This window comes from Ranitomeya imitator, chromosome 4 (genome assembly GCF_032444005.1).
Source record: "Ranitomeya imitator isolate aRanImi1 chromosome 4, aRanImi1.pri, whole genome shotgun sequence".
In the NCBI taxonomy this organism is placed as follows: Eukaryota; Metazoa; Chordata; class Amphibia; order Anura; family Dendrobatidae; genus Ranitomeya; species Ranitomeya imitator.
In genome coordinates, this window is record NC_091285.1 from 12,636,396 (window position 1) to 12,649,325 (window position 12,930).

A 12,930-nucleotide genomic window follows, 5' to 3' on the forward strand; every position below is an offset into this window, starting at 1 on the left:
CCATTGCTGGCTATTATGGTGAGATCATCGGGGCCACGAGTGATGTCGGTGTCCTCCCAATAACGTTTATAAAGGATGTAAGGCATAGTTGTCACCTGAGAACCGGTGTCCAGCAAAGCGTTCATGGGGATACCGTCTATCACAATGGGGAGAACTGGTCGCCCTCCAATGTATTTGGCTTTCCAGTTTTGTGGACCAGGTCGTCCTACTCCTGGGGGTCAGCCCTCTGCCCCAGGGGTTGCTCGTTTAAATGACAGTAGCCTGCAACATGGCCCACCTGATAGCAGCGGCGACAGATGGGTCGTCCGTCCTGGTGAAAGCGATCGCCTCTGGTCGGCGGAATCTTCCTCTGTCGTCGCCAGGGAACATCCTCCGGTCTGGAAGCCAGCTGGATCTTCTCCTTGGGGGCCTCCTGTAGGGACTGGACGGTCCGGGCTAAGGCAGCAACGCTCTTGGTCAGCTCCTGCATCTGGAGGCGTAGTCCTGTAGGGGAATCGTCTTCTAGGATCTGGGCATCGGCCTCAGCGGAAACTGGAGCATATGATGCCACCTCCTGGTGGTATGTGAGAGCTTGATGCCTGGGAGGTACTGCACGGCTGGGATGTCGCTCCTGGAGCATCTGGATGGCTTTGTCTTTAAATTGCGCGAAGGTCAGGTCAGGATTCTGCATGGCCATGAGGTGTAATTGGGCCCTTTGGTAACTGCACAAGAGCCCCCCGATGAACCGCTCCTTTAAGAGTTTATCCTCATCTTGCATGCTGTTTGGGTCATTTTGCTTAATGGCCCGCAATGCCTCCTGGAGATTATGGGCATAGTCCTGTGGCCTCTGCTTGCACCCATAGAATATCAATTTAATTTCTGTGGCGGTGCGGGTGTCAAAGGTGGTTTTAAGCTTTGCAAAGACCTGCTGCGCAGTTCTCTTATCCGCAGCGGGCCAGGACTTCACTTCCCTCAGGGCCGCTCCAAATAGTTGGCCCGTTATCATGTGAACTTTCTGAGGCTCTGTCAAGGGATAAAACGCAAGCAGGCTGCAGATCCCTTCTCTAAAGTCAGTTAATGTATGCGATTCTCCAGAGTATCACGGGAGCCAGGCTGCTCCAGGTATGTATGGCATCGAAAAGAGCATAATGGCCGCCGTAGCTGCGGCAGTGTCCGGCTGACTGACAGGAGCGGCAGGCTCCGCAGGACCCGGTAGCGGTAGCGGGACCGCAGCGGCGCCTACTGCGGGCCCAGAGGGGCTTCTGCATCTGCGGCTGCGACCACCGCTACCTCCCCTCCCGGGTCAGACATGGCCGCGTCTCCACTTCCGGCTTCCCAGGCAGCAGTACGGCACCCGCCTTCCCTCTTCGTGCTCTTTTCGGCTGGCTCCGCCCACGAAGCTATAGCTCATCCCCTCGCGCTCCACTCGGCGCGGCAATAGCGGATTTTGGCGGCAAATGGCAATACACAGTTCAAGCACAATTCAGACACAGTTCCAAGGCACACATGACCTGATTCTCAGGCTTAAGTAGATCCTGTTCGTGATGCCAAGTTTGGAGCGCCCCCAGACGCAGGGCCGCGGGGTACTCGGTATCGGGTCTGTCTGTCTCACTTGTGGGGATGTCACGGTGGTCCGACCTGGTCCGTGGCCCTGCTAAGGGACGTCCAATTAAAGGTGTAGGTCGCAATAAATAATGAGGACACAGGGTTGCAGTCTCTTTACCTTTTACTGTAGACTTCGCATCCACAATCCAGAGCACTGCTAACAGGGCTGGTTGAGACCGGCCGGTCCGAAGGCACATCCAGAGTTCCCTTTGCAGGTGGAAATCAATAGCCTTCCTACCAGCGCCTGTGTGTGTTGTAGTACCTCCCTGCTGAGCACCACAGGATAGTCCTCACAACCTCGTTATCTGTTCTGATGTCCTCTCTTCATCCCCCAGATGATATGGATAGGACGCACCCGTATGACGGGGTAGGCCTGGAAATAGTTTATAGGGACCCTAGAGACGCCCCTCTCCCACAAAATTGCCTCCGTTGTCTTCGTAGGTGTAAAGGTTGGACAGCCGACTTGGAATTGGCTGCCCCTGCTGCTATCTGGAGCAATGCGTGTAGTCAGTACTCCCTCGGTGTTCCGGCCACCGGCTACGCGCCTCAGAAGGATGTTGCCGCGATCTTAGGGCAGGAATCCTCCTGGTTATATCTCCTAATGCTGTGATCTCCTTTCTCACTTCTCCACAATATACTTCTCTTCTTGTCCTTTCTTAGGAGGCTGCCGCTGTGCAGTGCAGGCGCAGCTCCGAAACGATCTTTCTGTGCTAGGCAACTGTCAGGATCCCACACCTGACAGGTCCTCCCTGGAACTCTCCCAGGCTGCTTTCTGCCTAACTTCCTATCCAACCCCCAGTTTTACCACAGTGTGAGGAGTGGCCTAATAGATCGAACCGCTCCCCCTGGTGGCCGGAGTGTGAAGTGTAGTGTGTGACTGTGATACCTGGTCAGGTGAACTCTTTTAGTACAATCAGACGTACCATCACTCCCCCTGGTGGAAGAGCGACAATACTACATGACCAGGACTCTGGGGCGCTGCATACACAACACCTTCAAACAGGCCCAAAAGCTGCCAAAGCACATCAAATTAGGGGTAGACACCAGGAAAGTGGCCTGCCAGTCTCAGAGGCCTACTGCTACAGGCAACATACATGAAGGAGACCCAACCAGGAGTGTTCACATTTCCAATAATTAGTGGCAGACCCCACCAAAGTGGCTGGCTTGATGTCTGGTAGATGGATCGCCCCCACGTTAAGGGCAATGGGGTACTCAGTACTGGGTCCTTCCGTTCAGGGGATGTCACTATGGCCTGACCCGGTCCGTGGCCCTTTGAGGGGTGTCCAATAAAAGGAATAAAGTCTATGGAAATAGTGTTCGTGACCCCACCTGTGGTATTCGGTCAGGGTGACCGACGCTGCTTAGGGGTCCGCTGGGTTGATGTTATGGCAGCAAGATGGTATACCTTCCCACAGGTGAAGTGTATCCCCAGGGCTTCCCAGAAGTGTAGGTGGTGATGGTGGATGATGTAAGGCGCAGTGAAGAACGAGGACACAAGGTTGCAGTCTCTTTACCTTTACTGGAGGCTTCAGCATCCACAGCCCAGGGTACAGACCACAGGGTAGGCAGAGTCCGGCCAGTCTTGAGGCAAATCCAGAGTCCCCTTATCCAGGTGGAAATCAGTAGGCTTCCTACTAGCACCTGGGTGTTGTAGTACCTCCCTGCTGAGCTTCCCTGTAAGGTCCTCACAACTCTTGTAGATGTTTTTGATGTTATTTCTTCCTCTCTGTCCCCCAGATGGTGTGGATAGGACAAACCCGTATGACTAATGGCCTGAGGCTTGTTTATAGGGACCCTAGAGACGCCCCGACCCCCACAATTTGCCACTGTGTCTTCTTAGGTATTAAGGTCGGGCAGCCAACTTGGAATTGACTGTCCTGCCAGTCTCTGAAGTAATGCATAGAGACAATTACTCCCTCGGTGTTCCGGCCACCGGCTACGCGCCTCAGAAGAAGGCAGGCTATTTCAGGGCAGAACTCCTCCTGGTGTTATCTCCTTGTGCTGTGACTTAGTTTCTCACCCTCTACAATACAGTTCTCTTCGTGTCATTTCTTAGGATGCTGCCGCACGTGGGGCAGGCGCAGCTCCGTAGCTTTCTATCCCACTAAGCCTCTGTCAGGATCCCACCCTCTGTCTGCAGCTCAGATGTTCCTCCTTTTCCCCCTGTCTGCCTGACAGGTGTTGCCTGGGCAAAGCCCAGCCAGCGTCTCTCTGACTTTCTATCCATCCCACCAGTTTTACCCTTCTGTGAGGAGTGCCCTATTAGATAGGAGCAAGGCTCCCCATCGTGGTCTGGAGTGTGAAGTGTAGTGTATGGTTTGTGATACCTGATAGGAAGATCTCCTTTATTACCTTCAGACGCAATATCACTCCCCCTGGTGGAGGAATGACATTACTGCAACGACCAGGACTCTGGGGCGCTGCATAGACGCCTCTGCATTACTGATCCCAAGGCTTGATGTCTGATGAACCCCTCTCCATTACTGACTCCAGGGCTTGATATCTAATGGAAAACTCCCCATTACTAACCAAAGGACTTGATGTCTGATAGACACCTTTTCATTACTAACCTCAGGACCTGATGTCAGATAGACACCTCTCAATTACTGACCCCAGGGCTTGATGTCGGATAGAATATTGACCATAGGGCTTGATGCCTGAAAGACGCCTCTTCATTACTGACCCCAGGGGTTGATGCCAGATGTGATTTCTTCCAAATCATATCTGATATCATCCCCAACTACCATTACCTGGATTGCAACTAACCAGGGCAATCGGGAAGAGTGAAGACGAAGCGCCAGAATCCCCATCACAAGTGATTTCCCAAGATCTGTGTGTCTAATTCCATCATGAGCATGCGTGATATGCCACATACCAGTGTATCTAATCCCATCAGGGGCATAGGTGATACACTCCAGATCCGTGTATCTAATTCCATCTTGGGCATAGGTTATACACCCAAGAACCATATATCTAACACCATCATTGGCATGTGTGATACGCCCCAGACCTGTGTATCCAAACCCATCATTGGCATGCATGATACGCCCCAGACCGGTATATGCAATCCCATCATGTGTGATTTGCCCCATACCCATGTATCTAATCCCATTATGGGCATGGGTAATGGATACACCCTAGACCTGTGTATCTAATCCCATCATGCGAGATACGGCCAAGACCAGTGTATCTAAACCAATCTTGACGAATACGCCCCAGACCAGTGTATCCAATCACATCATGTGATACAATACACTGACCCCTGTATCTAGATATGCGGAGTGTTATCCCACGCTTAAATTAGTTGTGCACATGATACACTTCATGTATCTAACCCCAGCTTATGATACAGCGATCAGCACTAACTAACAGAATCAGCACTGCCATCTGCCTTCATTGAATCTGTCTACCCTGGAGTCACACTACCATATAATACGGACAAGTGCTATGCGATAAAAAAATCGCATAGCACTCGGACCAATGTTAATCTATGGAGCAGCTCCCATCATCCGTTTTCTCTCAGCCGTATTATTCTTGCGAGTGAAATCGCAGCATGCTGCGATTGTCTGCATACAGTTAGGGCCAGAAATATTTGGACAGTGACACAATTTTCGCGAGTTGGGCTCTGCATGCCACCACATTGGATTTGAAATGAAACCTCTACAACAGAATTCAAGTGCAGATTGTAACGTTTAATTTGAAGGGTTGAACAAAAATATCTGATAGAAAATGTAGGAATTGTACACATTTCTTTACAAACACTCCACATTTTAGGAGGTCAAAAGTAATTGGACAAATAAACATAACCCAAACAAAATATTTTTATTTTCAATATTTTGTTGCAAATCCTTTGGAGGCAATCACTGCCTTAAGTCTGGAACCCATGGACATCACCAAACGCTGGGTTTCCTCCTTCTTAATGCTTTGCCAGGCCTTTACAGCCGCAGCCTTCAGGTCTTGCTTGTTTGTGGGTCTTTCCGTCTTAAGTCTGGATTTGAGCAAGTGAAATGCATGCTCAATTGGGTTTAGATCTGGAGATTGACTTGGCCATTGCAGAATGTTCCACTTTTTGGCACTCATGAACTCCTGGGTAGCTTTGGCTGTATGCTTGGGGTCATTGTCCATCTGTACTATGAAGCGCCGTCCAATCAACTTTGCAGCATTTGGCTGAATCTGGGCTGAAAGTATATCCCGGTCCACTTCAGAATTCATCCGGCTACTCTTGTCTGCTCTTATGTCATCAATAAACACAAGTGACCCAGTGCCATTGAAAGCCATGCATGCCCATGCCATCACGTTGCCTCCACCATGTTTTACAGAGGATGTGGTGTGCCTTGGATCATGTGCCGTTCCCTTTCTTCTCCAAACTTTTTTCTTCCCATCATTCTGGTACAGGTTGATCTTTGTCTCATCTGTCCATAGAATACTTTTCCAGAACTGAGCTGGCTTCTTGAGGTGTTTTTCTGTCTATTTTTGGTATTGATGAATGGTTTGCATCTAGATGTGAACCCTTTGTATTTACTGTCATGGAGTCTTCTCTTTACTGTTGACTTAGAGACAGATACACCTACTTCACTGAGAGTGTTCTGGACTTCAGTTGATGTTGTGAACGGGTTCTTCTTCACCAAATTAAGTATGCGGCGATCATCCACCACTGTTGTCATCCGTGGACGCCCAGGCCTTTATGAGTTCCCAAGCTCACCAGTCAATTCCTTTTTTCTCAGAATGTACCCAACTGTTGATTTTGCTACTCCAAGCATGTCTGCTATCTCTCTGATGGATTTTTTCTTTTTTTTCAGCCTCAGGATGTTCTGCTTCACCTCAATTGAGAGTTCCTTTGACCGCATGTTGTCTGCTCACAGCAACAGCTTCCAAATGCAAAACCACACACCTGGAATCCACCCCTGACCTTTTAACTACTTCATTGATTACAGGTTAACGAGGGAGACGCCTTCAGAGTTAATTGCAGCCCTTAGAGTCCATTGTCCAATTACTTTTGGTCCCTTGAAAAAGAGGACGCTATGCATTACAGAGCTATGATTTCTAAACCCTTTCTCCGATTTGGATGTGGAAACTATCATATTGCAGCTGGGAGTGTGCACTTTCAGCCCATATTACATATATAATTGTATTTCTGAACATGTTTTTGTAAACAGCTAAAATAACAAAACTTGTGTCACTGTCCAAATATTTCTGGCCCTAACTGTATCTTGGCCGAGTCTCGCCAATGCAAGTCTATGGGTGCGAAAAAAAAAAAGCACAGCACACGGACCATGCATGTGACTTGCAAAAAATTCTCAGGCATTGGCCCAGTGACAGGAAATTGCCTCAGCTATTATTCAGGAAGCTTTGGCATGCTAATTAGCTTGGGAAGTTCGACAACAAGCCATCAGCACGACTCCACGGAGTACAGCAAGATGACAAGGCAAATTAATGTCGAGCTTCTGATCGTTTTAGTGCAGGAGAGGCCCGAAATAGGGGATGTACGTGATACTCATTATGCGTGCCTGCAAGGACGCCTCATGGAAGCGTATCTGCCGGCAATTGTTTGCTACATATGAAGAGAGTACACCTCAGGTGCAGCATGAAATTAGTAAGTACTACCCTAAGTTTTTTAAAAAAAATGAATTACTTAAAATGAACCAACAAATGCAAAATAACATCATATGTGATGTTATGCTTGCTAGACTTGCTGTTTTAAAGTTTACACTTGTCAAGTAGCATGCCACTAGGCTTTAACCTACATTTGCCTATAGTTGCTCTGTCATCTTAATGTCAAACATTTTTTGGTTTACTTTGCAGTGTCTGATGTCATGAGACGATGGCAGAGCTGCCGTGACCAGTTCCGCAGAGAGCGTCAGAATTGGGCCAGGACTGGGTCAGAGGGACCCAAAAAGAGAAAATATATACTATGATCAGTTACATTTTCTCGCTCCAGTTCTTGATCTCTGTCTGTAAGTGCTTGAGTCAGTACACCACACATTTGCCACGTGGTCTTACAGTATGAAATAATGTTTTTTTTGTTTTTTTTTATGAAAAGCAGAACAGAATCAAACATAACTGAGCGGGAGACTGGTTGAGATTCGGAGGTCCACATCGACCCAGTTGGTCAAGGGGAAGAATAGGCTAGAGCATCTTCCCCACCGTCAACAAGTCTCCAACAGCCACCACCAGCATGCCCTTCTGCGGGACAGGAGCCAAATGAAAAACAGAAGGATCATGGGCAGAGTAGCTGCCCAACAATCCCAATTGATACCTCACCACAGCCTACAGTTGTCTCACGCCGGGCTGCCGCAGGAGGGAGCTTGCCACCACTGGGACTAAACGGCAAGTGGATACTGGGGTATTGAACTACCTGTCCCGCACTGCCAATGATGATGGGGAAGAGGCCTATGCATGGAGTCTGGCATGGTATCTCCGCCCAATCCCTCGAGAAGTGAGGCTGCGGGCCAGAGGTGCACTTCAAATAGTTTTAGATGCATGCACCCAACCCAATAACCCCATTCCAATATTGTCTTCCCTTGAAAGATGGCAACTTTCACAGCAAGACATTCTCCAAATGGCTGTACAACCAGAGGAGAACACAAGATCTAATAGTGAACCCCCTCCCACATGGAGTCCTTCACCACAAATACCTGAAGGCCCAATACAACACCGGCCACAACATGGCCATTTCATGCCACCAGCTGCACTTCACCAGTATGGTCACTTAACCATACCCAGTGTAGGAGAGTGGCCACTACATGGGTATGGTCGACATGGACATTCTGGGGTATCCACAAATGGGTACTTCCAATACCCAGGATTGTCTTCAGCAATACCAAAATGCTCAGTACCAGCATGTTCCACACCCAGTCTCTTCCATGCTCCATCATGCAGCCTCAGGCACCACTCAAGCTCATGGTCAATTAGGCACACAAAGTAGCCAAAGCACGCAGGTTGCTGCCCCGCCATCTCCTCCACCTTCTTCTTGCTCATTACAATAAATTTGTAATGTTTTTTTCTTATTTTTGTTTTTATGGTTTTATTTTTTTTATTATATTTTATTATGCTTAAAAAAACCTGGTTTGAGGGCTGATAATAGTGCCCATAACTTCCATATGATGTGAATATGGTTATTGTGACATACAAACATTATGTCAGTAAACTGAGATAGTTAAATGTGTGTTTCTTTTTTCCAGTATATAGATGATGTTTATATCATAATTTTGTGAACACATTTTGAAAAACACATCACAATTTTGAAAATGTAACATCAGTTTATTTTACACACATAACCAAAACAACATTATAACAGACACTGCATTATCTTGCCACGGAGTAGATCCCTCTGGTGAAACAAAATAATTAGTAAACACATCCCGCACTTTAAGTCCAGAGGGTGGATGACGTGCATGATCTCCATGTGAAGTAGTCAGGACATTATTTGCATCCTCCACATCATCACCAGCATTTGCACTACAGTCTTGAATTCTTGTGAAGTTGTGAAGAACAATACATGCTTTGATGACTTGATTAACATTTTCTTCACTTAATTGAATAGCAGACTGTAGAACACGCCATTTTGCACTCAGAATGCCAAAGGCACACTCCACCAGGCGTCGTGCACGGGAAAGGTGGAAAATAAAGATTTGACGCCAGTGGTCCAGGGTTCTACACAGATAGGGCCTCATGAGGTTCCTGATTAATTGAAAGACCTCATCACCAACCATTACATAAGGGTCAGCTTCAAGATTAGACCGTGGTAGCTGATGTGAAGGTGGGAGGTCTGATTATTGCGCATATGGAGCGCCCCCAAGGGTTGTGGGGTACTCGGTACTTGGTCCTTCGGTTCTTAAGGGGGATGCCACGGTGGCTGACCCGGTCCATGGCCCTAGGGACGTCCGTGTAAAAGGGGGGGAGAGGTCTTTAAGGGGAAAGTGTTTGTGACGCCACCTGTGGTATTCGGTCAGGGTGACCGACGCTGCTCGGGGTCCGCTGGGGTGATGTTATGGCAGCTAGATGGTATACCTTTCCACAGGTGAAGTATGTCCCCAGGGCTTCCCAGTGTGTAGATGGTGGATGGTGTGTGGCGCAGTGAAGAACGAGGACACAAGGTTGCAGTCTCTTTACCTTTTTACTGAAGGCTTCAGCATCCACAGTCCAGAGCACCAGATCACAGGGCAGACAGAGTCCGGCCGGTCTGAAGGCAAATCCAGAGTCCCCTTATCCAGGTGGGAATCAGTAGCCTTCCTCTAGCACCTGGGTGTTGTAGCACCTTATTGCTGAGCCTCTCACTGAGGTCCTCACAACTGTTGTAGATGTTCTAGATGTTATCTCTCTCTCTGTCCCCCAGATGGATAGGACAATCCGTATGACCAGTGGCCTGAGGCTTTTTACAGGGACTCTAGCACGCCCCGGCCTCTCGTGGGTGTCACCGCGACTCCTGGGTATGGGGCGGATCAGTAACGTGAAATTAGCTGTCCTGCCGGTCTCTGGAGCAAGGCATAAAGGACTGTTGCTCCCTCGGTGTTTTGGCTACCGGATCCTGCGGCAGGAGGCAGCCTGTGCAGGGCAGAACTCCTTCTGGTTTCCTCTCCTTTTGCTATGACTTCCGTCTCACTCTCTACAATACAGTTCTCTGTTCGTGTCCTTTCTTGGGAACTGCCGCACGTTGGGCAGGCACAGCTCCGTGACCCTCAGTCTAGGCCTCTGACAGGATTCCACCCCTGTCAGGGACCAACTACCTGAGCCGAAGCTAAGCCAGCGACTGCCTGAGCCGAGCTCAGCTAGTATCTGCCTCACTTCCTATCCAGGCCACCAGTTTTACCTAGTGTGAAGAGTGCCCTAATAAATAGGAGCGTAGCTCCCCCTGGTGGACTGGAGTATGAAATGTGTTGCATGCATTGTGGTACCTGGTAAAGAGATCTCCTTTATTGCCTTCAAACGTAACATCACTCCCCCCTAGAGGAGAATGATACTACTGCAACGACCAGGACCCTGGGGCGCTGCACATATGATGACCCATAAAGGAAGTATGGAAAACTTGGGAGTCTCCTGTTCTACCATAGGCCCCAATATCAACAATTGGAAACATGTATGTGCTGTCGACCAGGGCCAACAGCACTACCGAAAAGTATTCTTTATAATTATAATATTGGGAGCCAGAGTTGGGTGGCTTACGTACAAAAAGCAAAGAAAGAAAATCCAGCTCAACGAGACAGTGAAAAGTAAAAACTTGGTACTTTATTCACTTCATGTAGAAGCAGAGGATAAAAACATCAGCACAATAAGGATAAGAACACTGTCAGGCATGACCGATTGATGCAATCGGGGCAAAATTTGTGATCACGTAGCCCGAACAATGAAATTGTGGATTTGCCGATTAGGAACTCCAGATGTCGTGCTGCGTAGGACAGGCCAGTTGCTAGAAAGCTAGAATAGAAAAAAAAACATAAGGGTTAGGACATATCCATGCATCATCATACCAAGATTACGGCAGCATAACATTTAATTGAGAGTGCATACTACAGTAAGCCCTGCCTCAACAAGTTACAGCAGGTATACAATGCCTAGGGAACATAGCAGAAATACAAAGAGCAGGTAATGTGAAAGGCATAATGATATAAAAAAACAAAGACTGCCCAAAAAAGGGAAATGTGTGTGTAGAAAATACATCAAAGACATATGCAATATACAGTTTTTGGACATACTGTAAATTAAGTAGAAGCCGCTCCTCTGTCTGCTGAAATAGACTTGCTCATCACAGTGTCCTTATACGTGATACCAGGCTCATCTGAGTATATTGGTAAAATTTGTCTGGATGGCTGTGTAGTGAAGTATACAGACGGTGAAAATGCCCTTTAGTCGCCTGTCGCCTCATAAGTGGATGGACCCACATTCTTCTCCGCCTCCTCGGATCCACAATCACTGGGTAAGGTGCCCCAAAAAGCTGGGACAAAACCCAGTGTAAAAGCGCCTTCTCAGTGGGGTTAAAGGTTAGCCTATATGACATGTTGCAGACAAATCAGCTAAAAAATACACCAGCAAACACTCTCAAGCCAAGCTAGGAGGAGGAGACTTGTTATTGAGCCAATAAATAGGGTCCCACATTAATTTGTAATGATTTTCAGGCCAGGGATCTATCATTTGCTCATTTTGCAAATGTGCGAGAAAATCTCGCCATACGGATGATACACGGATACTTTTTAGAGAAAAAAATCGCACACAGATCACCATTAGTGTAATTCTTGACAGACAAAATCGGACAGTTTTTTTGTACGTTGTGTGTGACTCCAGCCTACTTGTCAGTATTACTCTGCAGTCACCAACAAAATGGCTCTGCACTGTGATCCTAAATTGCAGTACTTAACTGCAGTACTTTGCTCTGCCCTCAACAGGGCAAATCAGTACGCCTGCGCAGGAGCCGCAGCAAGAAGACAAGAAGAGGACGTGATCGTATGAAGATGGCAGGCGCTGGACAGGACCGCCACACCCATCTGACCGGACCGCAGCAGGACCGCCCCTGGGTGAGTATAATATAACCTGATTTTCTTATCTTTCATGTACATTGGGGGCTTATCTACAGCATTACAGAATGCATTACAGAATGCTGGAGATAAGCCCCTGATGCCGGTGGCTTTAGTTTATAGGCTAATTTTGGGGGTGACAGGTTCCATTTAATTAATAACAAGCTGCCATATGGAAAAAGGCCATTAGGTGGCAGCAGAGCAGAAATGTAAGGACAGATAAACACAGCATGGAAACACATAGAAACTGAGGAGCATAACTTACACGGAACCAGTGGCGTAGGAAGGGGGGTGCGGGGGGGGGGGGGGGGCGGTCCGCCCCGGGCGGCACAATGCGGGGGGCGGCCGGCGCTGCAGGAGAAGAAAAAAAAAAAAAAAGACGCCCCTTTAAATCTTCGGGCGGCGCCGTCCGCCGCCACGACCAGGGCCAGCTCCCCCCACCCCCGGCCCCGCCCCACGCTCTAATACTCACCTCTCCTGGTTCCTGCGGCTTCAGCGTCCTCTGACTCTGCGACGTCTCAGAGCAGAGGGCGCGATGACGTCACTACTGTGCGCGCCGCTCAGGACAGAGAGACGCTGACTGGCTGCACCGGACCGGACCTGCGCTAGGAACGGGAGAGGTGAGGATTTTACTTTTTTTTTTTTTTCTTTATGTCTGTCTGGGGGCAATGCTGGACACACTGGGGCAATACTGGAGACCATGGGGCAGATTGCTGGACACACTGGGGCAATACAGGAGACCATGTGGCAGAATGCTGGACACACTGGGGCAATACAGGAGACCATGGGGCAGATTGCTGGACACACTGGGGCAATACAGGAGACTATGGGGCAGATT

At 48.5% G+C, this 12,930-nt stretch overlaps 1 long non-coding RNA gene across 1 annotated transcript; it reads left to right on the forward strand.

Moving 5' to 3' along the window:
• The first annotated feature begins 6,572 nt into the window (after positions 1–6,572).
• On the forward strand, positions 6,573–8,856 carry LOC138675104 (uncharacterized). The gene is made up of 3 exons (XR_011320640.1): positions 6,573–7,177; positions 7,387–7,538; positions 7,628–8,856. It is a non-coding gene; the product is annotated as an uncharacterized lncRNA (long non-coding RNA).
• Positions 8,857–12,930: the final 4,074 nt, after the last annotated feature.